Genomic DNA, 19,822 nt, shown 5'->3' on the forward strand with positions numbered 1-19,822 from the left:
TATGCAATCATTTGTTACGTTCTTAAAAATACACACAATGTCCTAAAACACCACAAATTTTCAGACTGCTGTGAACTGCCTGATAGTTTCTATACATTATATTCCTTTTAACTGCTGCAATGCCCAGACCTGAAGGCAATGATCCAGACGTAGCTCTACACAACTGCAGCACACAGCAGTGCTATCGCCTCCCCGATTTCTCCGATTTCTATAATTCTAAAATTCCGGTGGTCAGTTTCTGATGGTCGGTCATTGCTTCCATAAAACACTAGTTTGCCAGGCAAGAATATTCCATGTCTCTACAACATACTTCTCTACAATGACTGCTAGCAGACTTACACCTGGTCCCATCTTCTCCTTCCTCCAGTTATTCTCAACTTCAGCTGCATGCCTCAAATTCAGCTTCATTCCCTTCATGCTTAGATCATCCTAAAAGATTTGCAAAGCATCTTGATCCATTTACAAGTATCAATCTTTTTCCTCATCCCTCTCCAGAACAATCTTGTGCTACTTTTGAAGAACACACTGGAGACCATCATGCACGTCCCTCCATTGCCAATGTGGAGGGCAACCAGCACCAGGTGTTGGGGTCAGGCACAGAGACTCTGCTGAAGCTTCATCTGAAATGCTTACTGACACCACAAAATTAATAAAATCTTTTCCATTGCCAGCAGAAACAGGCAAAATCCAAGGCAGCAAAAAGGATCTGTGGCTTTATAGTATGCTACTCAAAATATCTGCTGATGGTCATAAGACAGAAAGAATATGCCAAAAAAACTGTATTATGTAGTCAGTTGGCAAATGGGGAAAATCACACACAAAATGAAATGCGTTCAGCACTGTAAAAGCAGGGCTGTGGGAAACTGTTGGTTCTCCGTATAAGGATCCAATATTTTTTCAATTTGCCAGCATAGCATAAAGCACATAAAAATCTTTAAATAAAATTCTAAATGTTAAGCATGAAGAACAGTTTTTACAATATTTTTTAAGAATGTTCGTTCTGTACACCCATGAGTCCTGATTTTACAATTTGCAGCCGGTCTAAATGAAAAATTAGAGTTTTTTTAAATTCTCCATAAAAAACATCAACCACCTTTTTAATTGAGAGTTAGAAAAGTGTAATTGAAAATTACTATCCTCAAGCACTCATTAGTGACAAATCCAAACCCTAGTTAAACACAGCCCTAATAGGATTAGAGACATGCAGGATGATGTATGCAGACCTGGTATGTAAGAAAAGCCAAAGAAAAATCTGGACCCATCCACAGAGAAGGGATCAGACAGAAAGCTCTGGGAGCAGCAGTACTTTGGTGCCAGAGGTGCACACACGCTCCTCCTGATACCTCCCCCTCTATTGTTGGAGCTCCAGGTGATACTCACAGACACACTAGGGACTGTAGTAGCTTAGACCACGCCTCACTACAGCCTGGAGATACCAGTGCTGAGCCCAGAAGCTGCAAGGTCACCCAAGCTCCCACAAGAAGGAATCAGGGCATAGCATGTCAGGCACCTCACAGCAAGGCATTTTGCAGAGCACAGCCACCCTTTGTCTGTTTTTAATGGTCCTTTGCCACGTCCCCTGTCACACGAAGCCCCTCAATAAGTGGGCAGTTTGGTCCACCACAGCTACAAAAATCTCACATACAGGTAGGCAGGGACCCAGGTTGAGTTTCATGGTCTCAAAGTCCTTCTGCAAACATCAAAATCATTGAGCATGAGATTTCCTATTGATCACATGCCACTGGCTGCACATCTAAGGAGGCTCAGGAGGGTAAATAATTTTTTCCCAAGTCAATTTTAAATTGGCTTCCTAAATTGTCTCCAGATCCTTTCCAGACAGCAGAATGGAAATAATTAGAGGTGGTTGGAAAATGGAATTTTTGTCCTGTGGGGAAAGTCTGATAGTCCTGTACTTATTTTTATCCTGACATAGGCCAAAGTGTAAAAGCCTTAAAATATTTCATAGAGCAAAATACTGTAAGGTATTCTGAAACGGGTGGGCTCAGTTCAGCGCACGCTGTGTCTCACCTAAAAAATCCACTGCGCAGGCTCGAAAGGTTAATGACCTTTCCCAAATCTTCGCTCGCGAAGACTGGCCATTAATTCTGAAACAGCATCCTGACTACACTGACTTATTTTGCTGCTAGAAAAGAAATCAAATAGAAAACACTTTGAGCTTGATTACCCCTGGTGCCAGCTAGGTGTGAGGGGTACAATACCCAGCAGGCACTGCCATCCATGACTGCACCTGGGTTGGGAATCAGGTAAGCTGCAGGAGGAGGGAAGCGACCAGGGAAGCTTTCAATACTGGACGGTGAACTGCAGTACCAGGAAAGGGCAACCAGTCCTGCCACCCACGCACTAGATAGGAGCTCGGGCTGGTGGCCACCCCAACAGCACTAATGGGAACAAGGCATTGCACAAAGAGCTCTCTCCAGATTTGGCAACATACACACAGTGCTGGACTGCTCTGTGGCCCTATCATGCAAAATCACATCTAAAGTCTGGGAAGAAACCAGACGACCACTGCAGCTCCTAATGGACAAAGTTTCTCTCCTCCAACAAGGGAAGCTGTCCGAATCACACATTTGGATGGGGAAGACCTGGGGATGCCATTGCCAGGGTGGCATTCCTAGCCAGCAAGGCACAGGAGTAGCCATCTACACTCTACATCTCCCCACCACAACGCAGTTGGCACAAGGATGACCCATTCCTCACATGGACACACCACCAGCCCACATAAATAGCTTAGTTTTCTCCCCAAGATTCTTTTTACTCCCCAAGACCACATGGAAGTCACTAGCACTGTTGGCACAAGCTGTCCACACACCTCATCCTATTCCTCTCACTAAGTGTGTGACAGGCAGACAGCAAGAACTACACTTAATCACTGCTCCCTTGCTCATCTTCTGGAAACAAATTTAAATTACATGTTTTGGAGGTTTGGGTTCCCCCCCATTTTTAAACAAACTTTTGTGTCAGTCAGTAGTGGTTCATCTTAACTTTACTTCTGCTTACTGTGCAGCCAGCACTTGCCCACCACCCACATGCACTCAGAGTAGCCACAGAGCTGAGACACCATGGGGAAATCCACAGAGAAGTGATCCGTACAAGTTGTTACACACACTGTGAACAAGAGTAGACACTCCTCACCTCTTAGGGAGAGGAATAACACATCTCTTCTCATGCTTTCCATGTACAGCACTATGCCTTCTACTGCCTAACCAGAGGTACACTGTTGAACAAAGAACCTAGGTAACCAAGAAGAGTAAAACTCTTTCTTCCTGACACCATGGAGAGGGCTGCTTTATACAAGTCAAGCAAGTAGAATGCCTCATGAGAAAACCTTCAGTGCCACCACTCTGTTAAGGGTCTTCTCTGCAGCTGTTTATCTGATAGAGCCACAGAAATCCTGAGTACATGTGAATTCTGCATTATCTGATTCTTGGCTTCAAGTGCCCTTGACTGGTACTCCTGATGAGGATGACACCTCTGTCTATAAGTTGCTCTAAGCCAGCACTCCCTCAGCGCAACTTTCCAGTGTACAGCTAAGGAGACCTTGGCATCTCTTCCTCTCCCAGGTCATCTGGCAACTGTTCCCAGAGGAACCTGTAGCATGCTGTCCAAGCACAGCAGAAGCAGAGAGCCTGAAGCACAAAATGGCCAGACATGAACACCAGAAAAAATGCTTATACCATTGTATCTTTCTCCAAACGCTCTTTCCAAGCCAGACCAAGATAGCGGGGGAAATAAAGGAGCCCTTGGTTATACACAGGGAAGTGAGCGATTGAATCAGTTCAAAATTTTCACCTCTGCTAACCTTTCCACATGGAAACACTGCTTCCAATAAAGTTTATACTGAAGGCTGCTGAATCTAAAGATACAGAGCTCAAAAGAAGGCTTGACGAAGAATGTGAAACACAGTGCAGAAAAGATCTTTTGGCACTTTGGACTTAGCTGGCCACCAGATTGAGAACTGCCTGGAAAGCAGCCCCACAGAAAAGGAACTGGGAGTGCTGGTCAACAACAGGCCAAGCCTCAGCCAGCAGTGGTCTTAGGTGGCCAAGAAGGCCAATGGCATCCTGGCCAGTATCAAAAACACTGTGGGACACAGCAGGACTATGGAAGTGATTGTTCCTCTGTACTCAGCATTCACAGGACTCACACAAGTCCTGTGTCCAGTTCTGGGCCACTCACTACAAGAAAGACATTGAGGTGGTGGAGCATGTCCAGAGAAGGGCAATGGAGCTGGTGAAGGGTCTGGAGCACAAGTCTTACAAGGAATGGTTGAGGGATTTGAGAGTGTTTAGCCTGGAGAAAGGGAGGCCCAGGGGAGATTTTATTGCTCTCTACAACTCTCTGAAAGGAGGTTGTAGCAAGGTGGGAACTAGCAACAGGACAAGACAACATGGCCTCAAGCTGCACCAGGGGAGGTTTAGATTGGACATGAGGAAGAATTTCTTCACTGAAAGGGTGATTAAGCATTGGAACCAGGCTGCCCAGGAAGATTATGGAGTCACCATCCCTGGAGGTGTTCAAGAAATGACTGGATGTGGCACTTAGTGCCACTTAGTGCTATGGTCTTGACAAGGTGGTGTTCAGTCAAAGGTTGGATTGGATGATCTTGGAGGTCTTTTCCAACTTTAATGATTCTGTGATTGCTTCTTCCTATTTTAATTTTCTACAGAGTAAGGCAAGTTTTACAAAATTAAAAAAAAAAAAAATCATTAACAAACTCAAAGGCAGTCGGAGGCAAGATACCAAACCATGCCCGTTTCCTTTCATCAAAAACACAGATATACAGGATATATCTATAGGTTATAATGCTGACAGGTTCAAACTTGTTCTGAACAGACACAAGGAATCCCTGCCCACACTTGGAGATAACCAAAAGTCTTTTAAACACTTACCATGGCTCTGGGCCAAACTAATAAACTCTGCTGAGCTGCAGGGACATCTCTGTGCCATTGCCTTGGGCTTAGAACAGCTGGCAATGTTCACAGTGCTTTGTGCTGGCTCAAACCACAGTCAGAGATCATTCCTGGCTGCCTTTACCAGAACACGGAGAGGGAAATCCCACCACACTCACAGCTTTGTCTTCAAGCCTTGACTTCAATCTTGGGGCCATTTACACCCATTACCTGCGTTATCAATGTAACAAAAAACATTTCAGGCCAGTTTTTGACTCAAGTGTCAATATTTTGACATGGACACAAAGTTTTTTGCCTGAAGGTGATGAAAAGCCTTGCAATGGCAGTCTAACTAAACCGATACACTTGGCTTTAGCTTTGAATTACACTGTTTACGACAGCTTTTCTATTGAAAATTAGGAATTTACACATTTGCAGGAGGCTTCTTAAGCAAACAAGCATTTTTTTTTCCAAGTGTTTCTTTGGAATGCTTCCTCAACCCTCTGAAGAGCACGTCTTAGTGGGTTGGGTGGGGGAGCAGAGAAGGGGGATGATGAGACGTCCACAGTGTTTACAGTGGGTAGAGCTGCCAGGGTTCTATCCAGTTTTAAGACGTACAGCCTTTGAAAGCCCTTGTGTCTGGTCTTTGACTCAAAAATGACATCTCTACAGACAGACAGAGGGGTATGAGGCTGTAAAACCAAAGCATATTTTCTTAACACTGCTCCAGAAATATCCTCTGCTAAACGTGTAACAGATGCGTGTTCCTCATTAAAAAAGTGTTGCTATACATTATGTCCTGGCTGTAGACAGATTCTGGCAGAGATTGATACACTGTGGACATATAATTCATGTGTATAGTATGTGAAGTCTGGACCCTGCTTCTCAACCTGCTGAGGTCCTGTTGTGGATCTCGGGCCATGGAAATGGGAGCAAAGGGAGAAAGCAGGCAGACGTGGAGGACCAGTCGTGTAACAGAAAACAACAAAGCTATTGGACATACTTTTCCCAACACCATCCCCAGACACCCAGCTTTTATTCCCACTTGTATTGTGAACTGGGAAAGCAGCACCAATTCCAGCTACCTTTCTTTGAGCGGAAAGAGAAATCAACACTTCATGGTGACCGTCTTCTTCCTTGAGTAATCTCTTGCCTTTTGTTGAAATTTAACTTTTTGGTTTTGGAAAGGTAGGTCCTAATGATGAATTACAATATTTTCTGGCTGATTGGTGCTTAAAACCAGCCCATGCTAATCATAACTTCATAATCCACTGGGAGACCCTCAGTTTTATTCCTTGCCTGGTATTCAGACTTCCATTTAATTACTGGTTACTTAGATTTATAGGCAGATTTGCTAAAAACAGTGACTCTCTGTGTGCAGACAATAACCTTTTGATGGGTATGGTAGTAAAACTGAAATTCCTATGTAAACAGGACCAAATTTTAAAAGTAGCTGGTGTACCTCTCTAATGAAATTGGCAGCACTGTGTGGGTACTTTGTCTTGGAGAATGCTAAATGGGGCAAAGCCAGCATTTGCTCCATAAACTGTCAAACAAGAGAACCGCAACTGTTCGGTGATTTGTTTTTCTAATGTAGTTCTCTACTATGGGAAATGTCTTTTCCATGACCAAATGCAGAAGCTGTCAAGATCCAAAAGAAATAGAGGGGAGAAAGATGATGTCTAGAAAGTATCTCCCAACAGAGAAAAAAGGAGAAGGAAAACATTTCTCAAAGACTCAGGTTTGGTAGAATTATGAAAAAGCAAAATGCTTAGGAAAGAATTACTTCAAGGATGCTATAGCTGAGCTTCAATTATGCTACTGTCAAACTCAAATATTTTCCGTCATTAGGCAGTACGGATGATAATACTGTTGCGTATCCCAATAGGAAGATTAAACAACTATATATGCATCTAGTAACTTTCTTCTCAGGGACTTCTACTACTTTACAAGAGGAAACAGACTTCATCACCTTAGAAAGGTAGAAAGCCCCCCTTTCATTACTGAAGAAACAAACACTCTGCAAATAAGTGGTACCTGAGCTACGCCTCAGCAGATGAAACAGAACATGAGCACTGGTTCCAAGCTTCCTATTTTGTTCTATATTCCTCTTTGCATTTCATTGCAGTTTTAAGCTCATGTCAGTACCACAGACAACAAGAGCAAGGTCATTTTATTCATAATAATGGAGCATAGGTAAATAGGTAAAGTCTTTACTCCTGATGAAAGGATGTTCCCAAATAAGAATTTTGAAAACAATCAATATGGACTAACTTTATTTCAGACAGGTGCTCTGGTGAAGTCTCTCTCTCAATAATGGAAAAAGTAGCACAGCTCTCCTTTTTCCTACTTATGTTTGGACCAGAGAAAAAGAAAGAAAAAAATGAAACACAGATTTCATCATCTGAATTCAAACCTCATCTGATCTGGTCCTCAGGAAGACACATAGCATTTAAGTATTTGCAATGGCTATTGAGGGATTGATTCTGGAGAAGTAATCAGATAGACAATATTTTGACCAGTATCCACAATACCCAGTAAAATAATCAAGGCGACCCTGAGCAGACTGCAAGACTCCTCTGTACATGTAGATACTTCCCAGTGGTGCAACTGTAGCTGTTAATTAGGCCTTGCCACTACCTACTGCACACTTCCAAGCGGCTGATGTAACAGTTTGCTACCCACTACCCTACGATTTTCCTGCCTGCTGCCAACCTAGGAACGAGTTGTTCATAACAAGAGCAAAAGGGAGGACAGGACTACTGCAAGGAATCTGAGAACTATTAGCAATAATATGCCAACTACAACAAATCTGCTCTAAAAGAAGGGAGTGTCAACACATATCAGTAGCCTACATTGCAATTGTTGAGAATCAAAGCTCACGTTGTTTTATGACCCTGAAATGTCAACTCAATTGCAAATTTAAAAACAATAGTTTTATCACTTTGCCAGTCATAGGACAAATCTTAATAATCTTAGTGATGTTTGATCCTTGACCAGGCTTGAGACAAGTAAATCACAGATGCAGAGAAAAGCAGAAGCCCACAGAGTAATTAAAAAAAATGAAAATCACAGCCATGGTATGACAAACTAATGCCCTGGTCAGTCCCTACTATCCACTGCAATCTATATTACCCTTAGGGAATATTTCTAGTAGCATCTTCTTTTATTGAATGCCCAGTGCATTACTGGCATTATATAAACAGATAAACCTTATGGATGGGAGAGTATTGTGAGTGTTGTGCAGATATTTCTCTTTACAGTTGTTAAGTATTACATTCTGATACAACTTAAAAATTGTCCCCTAATTCAGAACTCTATGAATGTAGTGCACTTAGTTAAGGCAAAATTTTTTACTTTCACCAACAAAAATTATACTCTCACTAAATAAAAAATACCAAGGGAGGGGGAAAGATCCATAACAAGACCATAAACATGAGGGCACAAAAGTGTCAGCATGAGTAATTACACTACTGAAAAAAAAAAAAAGTCCTTTTAATTATTTATAATAACTTAGCTTTTTCAGGTGCTATTTGTGCTTGTGATAAAGACAGAGCATAATAACACTTAGCACCATTTAACATTTTTCCATCTAGGAAGTATTTTATAGCTACAGTATGCCAAATGGGGACCAGAGTTACACAGATTAATAGCTACACTGAAATCACTATTGTCAGGTGACAATGATATATTTTGTCAGTGAAAATGAACCTCAAACCTGTAGCCCCATAACTGTTCCACCATCGTTTTCTGGCTTTAGCCAGTTACCTATCTGAAAATGTGAGCAACTTTAAGCAAATATTTTCCCCTGGAGATCTGACAAAGTGGTATATACACAAAGTATTTTAGTTCAAATAAAACATACCTGTTGGTTTAAAACCACAATTAGAAAAAAGAAGTAAATTATGGTAACAATTTCTCTTTTCAAACAAGATGCCTTGCAGTCAGTTGGTAAAGCTTGAAAGCTGATAACTGCTTAACAAGCTTTGTATTCCAAACAAAAGTATCTTAATAGTTCAAATTTCTCTTCTTTCTGCTGTCATAAGTACAATGATCACACAAGTTAATTATAGAGCATGAACACTGCCAAATATCTCACACTAAAATGGTGATATACTTCTATCAGAAATAACAAAAAAATATACACTAATTATTGGTGCCACTACCATGTTTAAGCGTGAGTTCTCTGTATCTATGGGCAGTCAAGATTTTCACCATCTGGCCTAAAAGAACACCCTGCAGAGGAAGCACAGCTATGCCAACATCAGCTCCAGATCATGGACTCAGTCTTTCCACAATAGGCTGGTTTCTTGAACTAGAATGAGAGGTGAATGTCTTATTTTTACAGCGCTGCATTAAATGTGTTTCCTTCTAAAAGCTATTTTACTAACATTGTGGTGGTTCACAAAGGACACTAAATCAGCATATGGTTAACACATATAAACATGCCTCCTACATCTGAAGAGATATAGTCTTTAGGAGCATTTTCAAGTGACTAACATCAAAACATCATCAATTGAAGATGACACTTTGGCACGTAAGCATCCAAACTCTTCGCAGAACCTGCAGAACACATATATAACTCTCATTTTTACACTCAATGAAGATGCACAGAGCCTTTCGAATTATGGTGATGCAATTTAAATTATTTAATTAGATTAATATGTTCTAGTCCTTGGCCACTCTCTCACTATAAAATAGGAATTTCCTCTGAGCAGGCACAGCACACAAGCCAAGCTGCAACTGCTCTTTCCAGGTCCAAGAAATGTGGTCTTACTTCCCATTCCTGTGAGACAACAGAAGGGTCCACTAAATTTTTCTGACAACCTTCCTTTCTTCACTAAGTCTAAATCCATCCTAAGAGTACAAGGAAAACAGGAGCAGTTGTTACTATGACACAGAGTTTAAAACACTAATAAGAGCTATTGAAAAGTATGCATGTTTCTACTACCTTCTGATTTACTTTTCAAATCTAAACCAGAAGTCCACTTCTTCTGCCAATGTGGTTTTTCTTTTTTAATCAAGAGACTTTAAAATCTGAATCACTCTTTCTTGGGAAGACATGGAAGAAAAAGACAGGACAGACTACTACCAACCCAAATTTATCTCAAACCATAAACTTTGTAATGGTTGGTTTCTCTAAAACTGGATACCAATTTAAAAAAATACTGTTTTTTAATTACAGTAAAAAACTGTTTTTACAGCCTTTCCTCTATTGTGTTTAAATATTGAGAGTGACAAAGTTGAATTTAACTTACTACACTTCCAAAAAGAGTGAAGAACTGAAAACAAGCAGCAAGACCAGTTTTCCCGCGTTTGATTTTTATTAATGATTCAGAGAAATTTGGTTTTTTACGTATATGAGAAAGTTGCTGACTTAAGTGAGCAACAAACTTCCACAACTGAATTCAGTGGAGCCCCGATTAATATAAAGAGACATTTGTCTTCTCTTTCCTAACTGGAGATAAGAAGTTCCCTTCTAAATTACATACTAGAGACATTTGACTAAAACTATTTTCCTCCAGGCAAAAAAGTAAACATCTATAAACATTTTATACTAACACTGCAAAGCAAAAAAACAGACTGAGCACTATTAATGTGCACCTCTTTTTTTTTTTTCTTCATCGCATTTATAAGAAACAGGCAGTGATGCAAGCCACAAGGCTGGGATCTAATCAGACACAGTAAGGCCCTGTCTAGACAGGCAAAAGTTATTACAATCAGTTAGCGTGGTTGAAGAACTCCATTAAGATGCAGGCCAGCAAGAAAGAAACCACATTAGCAAATGGCACAGAACCACCAGGCGACAAGGCAGCCAAGGGGCGTTCTGGCACTTCCAAAATCGAGATTCTCTTTGACTCACTGGCAAGTTGGCATGTCACAGCAGAGCTCCTTCATCAACATCGAGTTTGACAGACTATGGACATGTGGGTAGTGGTGACTGTGTAACCCCACAGTGCTCTGACCCAGCCACAGCATCACTCAGTGAAAAGGAGTTCACAGGTGAGCAAAGAGGAGCTGGAGTGCTATTCCATGGTGCTGTGCCCAGGCAGAGTCAGACTCAGTCCCAACAGCAAGGCACCAAGTGCCCACAACAGAAGAAGCACTGTTTACTCACCAGGTGAGGGTGTTATTCTCATCCCTCATCCCTTAGATTGATATCACTGTTGTTTATAGAGAAACACACTTCCCTGATATTTGTGATATAAGCACACAGATCCTAGACATAAGAAACCCTATACTAAAGAAGAAAGAAAAAACCCGACTAAACAAACCATAAAGAAAATTTAAAAATTAGCGATCAGAATTACATATAAAGCAAAGTAAAATTGCTTCTATTGCTGCCATATTACCCCTTGATCAAAATTTTTAAGGCTTCTCAATAACACCTATTTGCTTTGCCAACTGCATATCACAGCATATTTGATTCAGTGGCAAATGTGAAAAAACAAACACATGCAACCTATTTATTAATCTTACTTTATTACTCATTCTCAAATAATTTAGTTTAAAATATAGAAAAAAAATACACACTTCTAAAGAGACAAAGGAGGCAGTGAGATCATCTAGGAAATTTTTATCTTGACACCTATAGACAGTAGGAACACTTCTAAATTTAGACATACCAGCATTAAATCGTGGTCCAGAACAAATAAAAACAAAGCCCAGAAAAGTGCTCAAATTTTAATTACTATCAACAATAAATGCTATTTTCAGCTATGCTATCCCAAGCAATGAACTACAAGCCTTGAAACTGCTATTAAAGCCCTCTCAAACCATTTGCTGAAGAAAAGCAAGCATATACTTACAATACGACACATTTGTAAGTGTGGGATGGGAGAGGAAGTTATAAACTATCCACAATCCACCAGGGAAAATCTTTCTTCTTTGAATCAAGAACAGGCTTCATAATAAATTCCTTTGCTATTGTATTATATAATCTCATTGGTAGTATTTGTCCAAACTTTTCCAGTGCATTACTTTGTGTCACTGCAAGTTACTTTATAGAAGGGGGAAAAAATCCCACAGAGAATTTGAGAGTATACACAGAAACTGCTCCAACTTTTTCTATCAATTACGATTATATTATTAAATTTTCAAAAGCAATGCACTTCACTTTGGCACCATCAGAATGGCACCTTTGGCTCTAAATGGTACGGCAACCCTACCAATCGATAAGGGTGTTCCACGGCACCATGAAGGATCCTTATTATTGTGCCTACGCACAATCAAACACAAGGCTGGAGTTAAATTTGTCACTGCAAATGCGAGTAGACAGCGCAAGAAGCTCACCTGTGCAATTAGGGGGCAGGGCACTCACATGACCTCTGTAGGCATCTCACTGAAGGCAATTCAGTGAGGTCTTCAGCAGTTCCCGATGGTGACATCATTAGCTGAGCATGGAAGAGCTCAGATGTGGCTAACAAATGCAGTTTTTGGAAGAACATCTGCTACTAAAAACAAACACCAGTCTTTCAACCAACTCTTGGTCAGCCCCATGATGAGCTGGACCACGACCCAAGAAGAATAATGTCCAAATCCTACAAAACAATACCATCAAGGCCAACATACAAATATAACATAGAATCATAGAATGGTTTGGGTTGGAAGAGACCTCAAAGGTCATCTAGTTCCATTCCCCATGCTGTGGGCATGCAGCCTACCTCTCCTCTAGGTAAAAAGTAACAACTAATTATCACCTGCAGCAACAGTTATTACTTACAGATAGAATCAGTAGGGATCTAAGGTGTGACAGGGGGTGATCCCCAGGACCTGACCACCACATGAATACCTTGTGCCAGCTTCTCAAGGGACTGCAATAGGGGGAACTGAAGAAGCAACTGCACTATCAACTCAACACCATCTAAAACTACACTGCTATTGAAAGGGGGAGGTCTCATAGCACCCATCATCTCTGGCCATTGATGGCCACCTCCTGTCTTCAGAGTATGCTATTACAAGTGCTGAAATGAAAGCAGTTCAGTCAGCATACTGACGAGTTTTTTCCAGTTGTGAGCACTAACTTTCAGCCTGATCAGTGATCTGATCCGGTAGAGCCAGCACAAGTGACATGACGGAATTGTGTAACCAGGAACAGAAAGGACAGATTACCCATCTTCTGCTGCAGCAAAGGCTTTGTTGTCTTATGCTGGGATCCAGTTTCTACTTTTCTATCAGCTCCAAGACCGAAAAACACACACACAGCTTATTTCATCTAGTTGATCAGCACCTATTCCTGTCACAAGCCCATGTGATAATTACTACTACAAGTGTCATAACTGACTGTAAAACTTCTGGCTCGCCCTGTGTATCAAATGCTACACAGACACTGCAAAGAGCAGCAAAATCCAGTAAGAGCTTACAAACTCACACACTTTTTATGAAACGCTGCATGTTGTGCTGTGCTACCTACAGAGTTTATTATTTTCCAAAGCAATAATTATGCAAACACTTGGGCACTTGCTTAATTTTTCTGTTGCTAACTACTCCATTACATTTAATGGATTAATTAGCAAAAGCTTATTTTTACCCAGGGAGGAAAAGCTCCCAAGGATACATACTGGACAGGCTCCTGGGGGGAAGCAGGGAGGGGGAAAAGCACCTGGGAGCACCTACAGTCACACTGCAGCTCCAAAAACAGTTTTGGCTGCAATAACAAGTTTTGCCAACTTAAAAAAAGCTGCCTTGCCTTCTCCACACCCTCTTTCCTTCTCTCTTACCCCCCAGTGAACCAAATCATGGAATTGATCCAGATTAAAATTACATTTGTTTTTGCTCAGTGTCTAGATCCAGATCACCACAGGGCAGCATAAGCATTTGTGCTGTTATGAACGGGGATAAGAGGCAGAGGTAGGCAGGGGCTGCCAGGGCAACCCGAGGTTATTACAGTTTAAACCACACAAAGCACGATCACAGTCCAACTCTGTAGTTTCAGCCCTGCTATACTCATCTGACACTAACATTAGAACGATAAGGGTGGTCCTCCCCTTCTTCCCTGCATCTCCTGTCCTCTCTCCACAGCACTAGGGCTCAGCATCTCTCCCAGACACTCCTCTGAGAAGGCAAAGCTACAAAAAAATCTTGCAAAAAAACCCCTCTGGGGCTAGATTAGGTTTCTGCTACATTGGTTCCTGGAACTGGCTTTCCACAGGGTTGGATAAACTGGCATAAAGGAGAGGGTCCGATGGGTCCACAGCAGAGCATCCAGAGCAAAATGTCTATATTTCTCTCAACAACAGAGAGCAAGCCTCTCCAGGACCAACAGATGCCTCCCACAGGGACCAGCCGCAGAAGTAAATCCATTTGTAGAATTTTAAGTCTCACTTATGCCAAAATCATAGAAGCACACTATTGTAAGTTTAGTTAGATAAAAAAAGGTCATACAAAGTACTGGTTTCCTTTCACATTCTTTGCATATACAAAGATCCCAAAGGTTCCAGTGGGATTTTCTTGTATAGCTTTACTGAAAGCTGATTAAAGAAAATTACTATTAATCCCACTGGTAACTTAAAACAAAACGTCAAATTAATTTCAGTGGGAGTTCTGGATGCATACGAAACCGGCATGGTACCGTCAGATTCATACACACGGCTCTCTTGGTAAATGACAAGAGCTCTGCAGACACGCAAAAAGGCAAAATTTACACCACATTATTAAAACTCGGTACGAAAATCACCAAACCATTTGCACCAGGCTCAAAACTATTTCCACAAACCCGATCTTCTGAAATTGTCGTTGTTCACTACACTGTTTCCCTTTTCACCTCTTTCACTTTGAAAGCTCGCCCGCCGCAATCATCTTTAAACCGAGACCCGCGCCAGCAAACCTTTTGATTTTGCTAACATTCTGACCTGCGTTTTCCCAAGCTGCTGTGCGCAGCGTTGCGCGGCCACCCCTTGAGGGAGCGAGGTTCCCCCGTAAGCGCCCACTGAAGTGCCGGGCATAGGCACAAGCATGTGCCAGCTGCCGGACTCCCTGCAGGGGCACCGGAGTGCCCCGTGTGCCACCGATGGCCAGCGCCCGCGGACACGGCGCGGGGAGCGCTCCCGGAGCCGGGGACACTCATGGACGGAGACCCCGCGCTGCCGCTCCCGCCGGGCCGCCTCAGCCCTGCGCGGGGCGCGGACCGTGCGCGGCCGCGGCTCTCGGCTCTTTGTTCGGCGACGCCAGAGGCCGGAGCGGCCGCGCCCCGCGGAGCCGGGCAGGACGCGGCTCAGCCCCGGGGGCGCCGGCGGGGCGGCAGGAGCCCGCGGAGCCGGGAGGCAGCCGGACCCCGTCCCGCGGCCGCGCAGCCGTCCGGCCGCAGAGATGCACGGCGGAGGACAGGTCTCACCACAGACAGACAGACACGCGGCAGCCCCTGCCGGGGGCTACCAGCCCTCCGCCCATCCCCTCTCCCTTACCTGTCCGCGGGTGCGGAGCAACCACGAGGACTCAATCTCCGCGGCGCGCCCAGCTCCCAGTGGAGAAGTTTCTACCCCTACTTCGCTCCTTGCAGCCACAGCGACGCTTTCCTCGCCCGCCCACTCCCTGCGCTCCTCCCTCCCTCCGTCCCTCCCGTCAGAATGGGGGCGGCGGTCCGGAGCGCGGCCCGACCCCGCCCCGCGGCTCCTCCAGGCCAGGCCGGCACCGCACGACGCCCGCGTGTCCTGGCCGAGCGGTGGGGGCTGCGGTGCGGGACGGCCCGCCCAGCGGTCAGGCTGCAGGGCTGGGGGATGTGCCCGCCCCGGTGGTGCCCTGGGAAGGGCTGGGCGTGCTCACCATACCTGCTGGCCCCAGCAAGGGCAAGCAAAGGGGGCAGGATGCAGGCGTTGCCACCCCATGCTCCTCTGTTTGCCCGAGCAAGCCCTCCTGTCTTTTAGTCTTCGTTTATTTACAAACTTAACTGCGAGTTACCTAGCCGGTTAACACAACAGCAGGAGAAAATAAACTCAGGAGAAACCTCACACCTCTCAGGTTTTTCCCACACACAAGTTTCTAGAGGAAAAGAAACCACCTGGGATAGCTTTTCTAAGAGGGGTTACACGACAGAACGAACTCCAAAGGGAACGGCTCTGGCAGCACAATTCGTGCAGATATTTAGGAAAGCTCAGACAGGCTCCTGCCTCTTCTCAGCGGAGGTATGAGGGCAGAGAGAAACAGACACACCATCTGCAATTGTCTGCTCTGTTTGATTCTCCTGATGCACTTATTACCATTATTGCAATATACAAGCACAGCTCTGATCCGTGTTACATAATTAACCTTTGTTGTATTGGTAACTTTGTCACTCTACGCAGGGCAATTGTGAACATGGGGAGAAGGGCTTGATGTTGGGATGAGCCAGTTGCTGTTTTCCTCCCCTGACAATTTTTGTTTGGTTTCTCTCCAAAAAAAACAAGATCAAAAAAATTCTATGCCATAGAGAGCAGCATAGTGAATGTTGTGGTAGGCCTTTGTTCCTCAGCTAGTCTGTGCCATAGACAGCCCTTAAAGTTTCCTCTCCAGGCAGGCTACACCCTATCTTCAGAGAGGCCCAGTGCATCCCAGTAGCAAAACTGGGTTGAAGTCAATATCTACAGGAGGCTGAAGTGGAAAGCAGAGGACATATATTCATGGTAGACTCAACTTCTTAGACAACACACTATGCTGGAGTTTTCTGCTGGCTTCCTGCCTGCAATTTTTTTTCTGTAATCTAGTGAAAGACAGAGTCATCAGAAGAGACTTTCCTTGCCAACAAGTGCTTTCTGTCAGAAAACACTACTTGCCCACTGTAGGATACCTAAGTGAGTGTCAATGAGGGTTCCTGACAGCACTCCTGGCCCACATACTAACTTAGCCGATTGTGATTATGACATTTCAATGAAGAAATCTGTACTATGACTATGAACTCTTTAAATATAAAGCACTAAATTGTTGTAAGACTACAATGAGTGGCATCTCCTACTGGTATGGTTTCCCCTATTGATCTTACAGAGGAAAGAGAGAGAGAGGAAAGGAGAGCATTTAAGCTAGATGTACTGTCTAGAGAACTAGGAATATACCTCATTGTCATTACTGATGAAAGGAAGCAGAGGAACATTGCAAAACTATTATATTATGAGAATTTTTTATTATGTGAGGGTGAAAAAGAGACGTATCAGTCAAGTATTCATCAAAAATCAGGCTCTTTCATTGTGTTTAAGGTAATCAGTCAGAAATAAGTAGACTTTCCACACAGGGTGGAAAGAGTCTGCTGAAGGTTATGCAGAGGGGCCATCTGTACCATATTTTAGTTTAACCAATGTCCTCATGGACAGAGGTCTCTGTTGCATAATTGATGCATTTAATTTGGGGTTGGGGTGTTTATCCTGTTCCAGATCACCTTCTCCCCCCTGTGGATAGTTTTTCTTCTTTATACACCTGCAATTAGAATATCGCTTTGACTTTGTGCAACACCCCTCAAAAAAGGCTCTAGGGACAGACTTTCATCTGGTGACCATGGTGCTGGATTTATGTGCTGAGCAGGAGACAGAGCAGAACAAGTCCATGGAGAGCTGTGGGAAACACTCAGTGGCAGTACTGCTAATATGATATATGAAAAAGTCATACAAAAAGTCATATGGAAGCTCTTAAAAACTATTTGTTCTTCAACAGCTACCTCTCGAACTTTCAGAATTGTTCCAGGGTTGTGTTCCCAATTTATTTTTCACAGGCCTGAGAGCTAACTACTTACTTTTAAAAAGAAATAGAAGCTTGAATGGTCTTATATTCAAATAACCTCTGGAACTAGGAATTAAAAAAAACAAACTGAATATCATTAAAAATACCGATATCTGTGGCATTGGTAGCATTGCAGCAGTGGTGATGAGGCATTATTGCCCCTCTGAGCCATACACCTTTATTTTGCTTAATAGATTATGCTTATAGTAACTTCATATTAGTGGCAAATGCAGTTTGTAGTGTACTTCAGAGATGAAAATCTTTATGTTTACAAATGCTGAACCACTTGCCCATCAAAAAAGACACAAGAAAATGTTGTACCAGAAAATATCATTTGCTGTCATGAATATTTAAAGGTAGCATCACTGTCAAATGCTCTCAGTACTGTAAATTTACTCTTAAGGCCACCATTAAAATTCCTGAGAACGTCACAAAATAATATGTCCCTTGCAGACTCATATACTACAATGTTTTGTGGTCTCAGATCCAGCCTTTACCTCATGACTCACTCAAGCAAAACATCTATTGAAGTAAATGGGAATTTGGCAGAAAAAAAAGACGGAGATGGGCCAAAATCAGAAGAGGGATGGAAATACTCTGGTCTTTCAAGGCAATTGAATTCTTTATGTGGATCCAAAGTTTGCTGTTTACAGCTTAATTCTCAAGTGAGATTACCGAAGGACTTCCGATGGGACTTCAGCCATCGTGTCCTGGCTAAGTAGGCTTTAGTGAACACCATCTGTGATTGCTCCTCATGCACACCAGCTTCCCAAGGTACACAATAGAGTGTTATTTTTGTAAGAATATTAAGTTCCCCCTTTTTGCCCTGTATTGGTTGGTTTTCCCTCTCAAGGAACCATTGCGTTAGAAGTTTCTTCAATCTTAACCACTTTTATCCTCCTCCCTTTGGTTTGCTGTGGAGCAGCGTGTCTGACTGACTCAGTGCTTGCATGGATTTCCTCTCAGTCGTTGGTGTTCCTGCTTGTCCTCGATGTGTGTCTCTCTCTCCCTTTTAAGTAGTGAAATCCTTTATCTGTCCCCTCCTGACCTCCCTGTATGTCTGGCTTCTCGGCATCTGCTTTACTTTTGTTCTCTGCTCTCCAGGAGCCGTCCGTGTTCCATCCGGCTGCAGTGGCTGGTCATCATTGGGTCTGCCTCTGCCTGTTACCCTCAGTGCTTCTGGAACCCACATATCCCCAGCACAAGTGGTACAGACTCTAGAGCTGCCTATTCCCTAAATTTCAACTCATAAAATCTGATGTTCTGCCTGTCAGGAGCCTGGGACCCCTTAAATATTTGGGATCTTTCTATCCTTTCTACTCTTCTTGTCCATGTAGTATGGAATCACACAAACAAGTTCTAGCTCTGTTATTGAAAAATTATATACGTGATGCAAACCATCAGGTGGCAAATACTCTACATCCTGTTCAAATGCACTTTCTTTCAACATATTTAATGAAACACAGTCTCAGTGTAATTAAGACAGAACACATTTTCACTGAGGGTAAATTAGTAAAGGTAAATTAAGGAATATGAAAATGTTTCTCTTCTACTCTCTGCATGCGCACACATGCACAATACACACAAACACACTTGGGGAAAAATGCCCATCTCCAACACATCATCAAAACAGTGTTTTGGCTTCTGTGCCCCCTCTACTGGCTGGCCTTAATGTACCTGTATTAACAAAGTTACTTTAAAAAGTTATATTGAAATTATTGATGGTGCTGGCACCTTAGTAAAATTGGTCAACTAATAAAACTACTACAAAGAATAAGAATCTTTACCAATCCTGCAGAACGCTAATTCATACTTATTTGCTCTGAACATATATTCAGACTCAAAGTATTTTTAAAATGTTAGGATAAGAGACGTCAAAAGCTGACGGAGCAGAGCAAAAATGCCTAAGAAAAGGAGCATCTTCAAAACACAGATGTGTGTAGGTCGGATCTTGCGTTAATTTTTTGTAATTTCCAATTTTTTGATGCAAAGACTTCCTCCTTTTGTGTTTTTCCCCGTTAAAAACAGATTACGAAAACTGATTTATCATTCTGCATACTATTTAGATCCAAATATACACATTTGTCAATATTTTGAGTTTATGCATTGAAACTTTTGAGGGAAGATGTAATTTCAAAAATAAATTATAAAAAAATCCAGAAAAAATAAAATTAAATATTTGATACAAGCAAAAGTACATACAGAGGGAAACAGACAAAGGCATAAAACTT

At 42.7% G+C, this 19,822-nt stretch overlaps 1 protein-coding gene across 6 annotated transcripts in view; it reads right to left on the reverse strand.

Moving 5' to 3' along the window:
- The window catches only part of TIAM2 (T-cell lymphoma invasion and metastasis 2), a 187,213-nt gene that overhangs the window by 156,425 nt on the left and 10,966 nt on the right, over positions 1-19,822 (reverse strand). For 5 of the 6 annotated variants that reach the window (XM_017822014.1, XM_017822018.1, XM_017822009.1 and 2 more), the window contains exon 1: positions 15,314-15,413. The exons of the other annotated variant lie outside the window; for it this stretch is intronic. The gene's annotated coding sequence lies outside the window, so the exon portion shown is untranslated. Of the gene's footprint in view, positions 1-15,313; positions 15,414-19,822 lie in introns of those variants that run through there. 6 annotated transcript variants of the gene reach the window in all.

The sequence above is a fragment of the Lepidothrix coronata genome, unplaced genomic scaffold (assembly GCF_001604755.1).
Source record: "Lepidothrix coronata isolate B3197 unplaced genomic scaffold, Lepidothrix_coronata-1.0 Scaffold94, whole genome shotgun sequence".
Classification (NCBI taxonomy): Eukaryota; Metazoa; Chordata; class Aves; order Passeriformes; family Pipridae; genus Lepidothrix; species Lepidothrix coronata.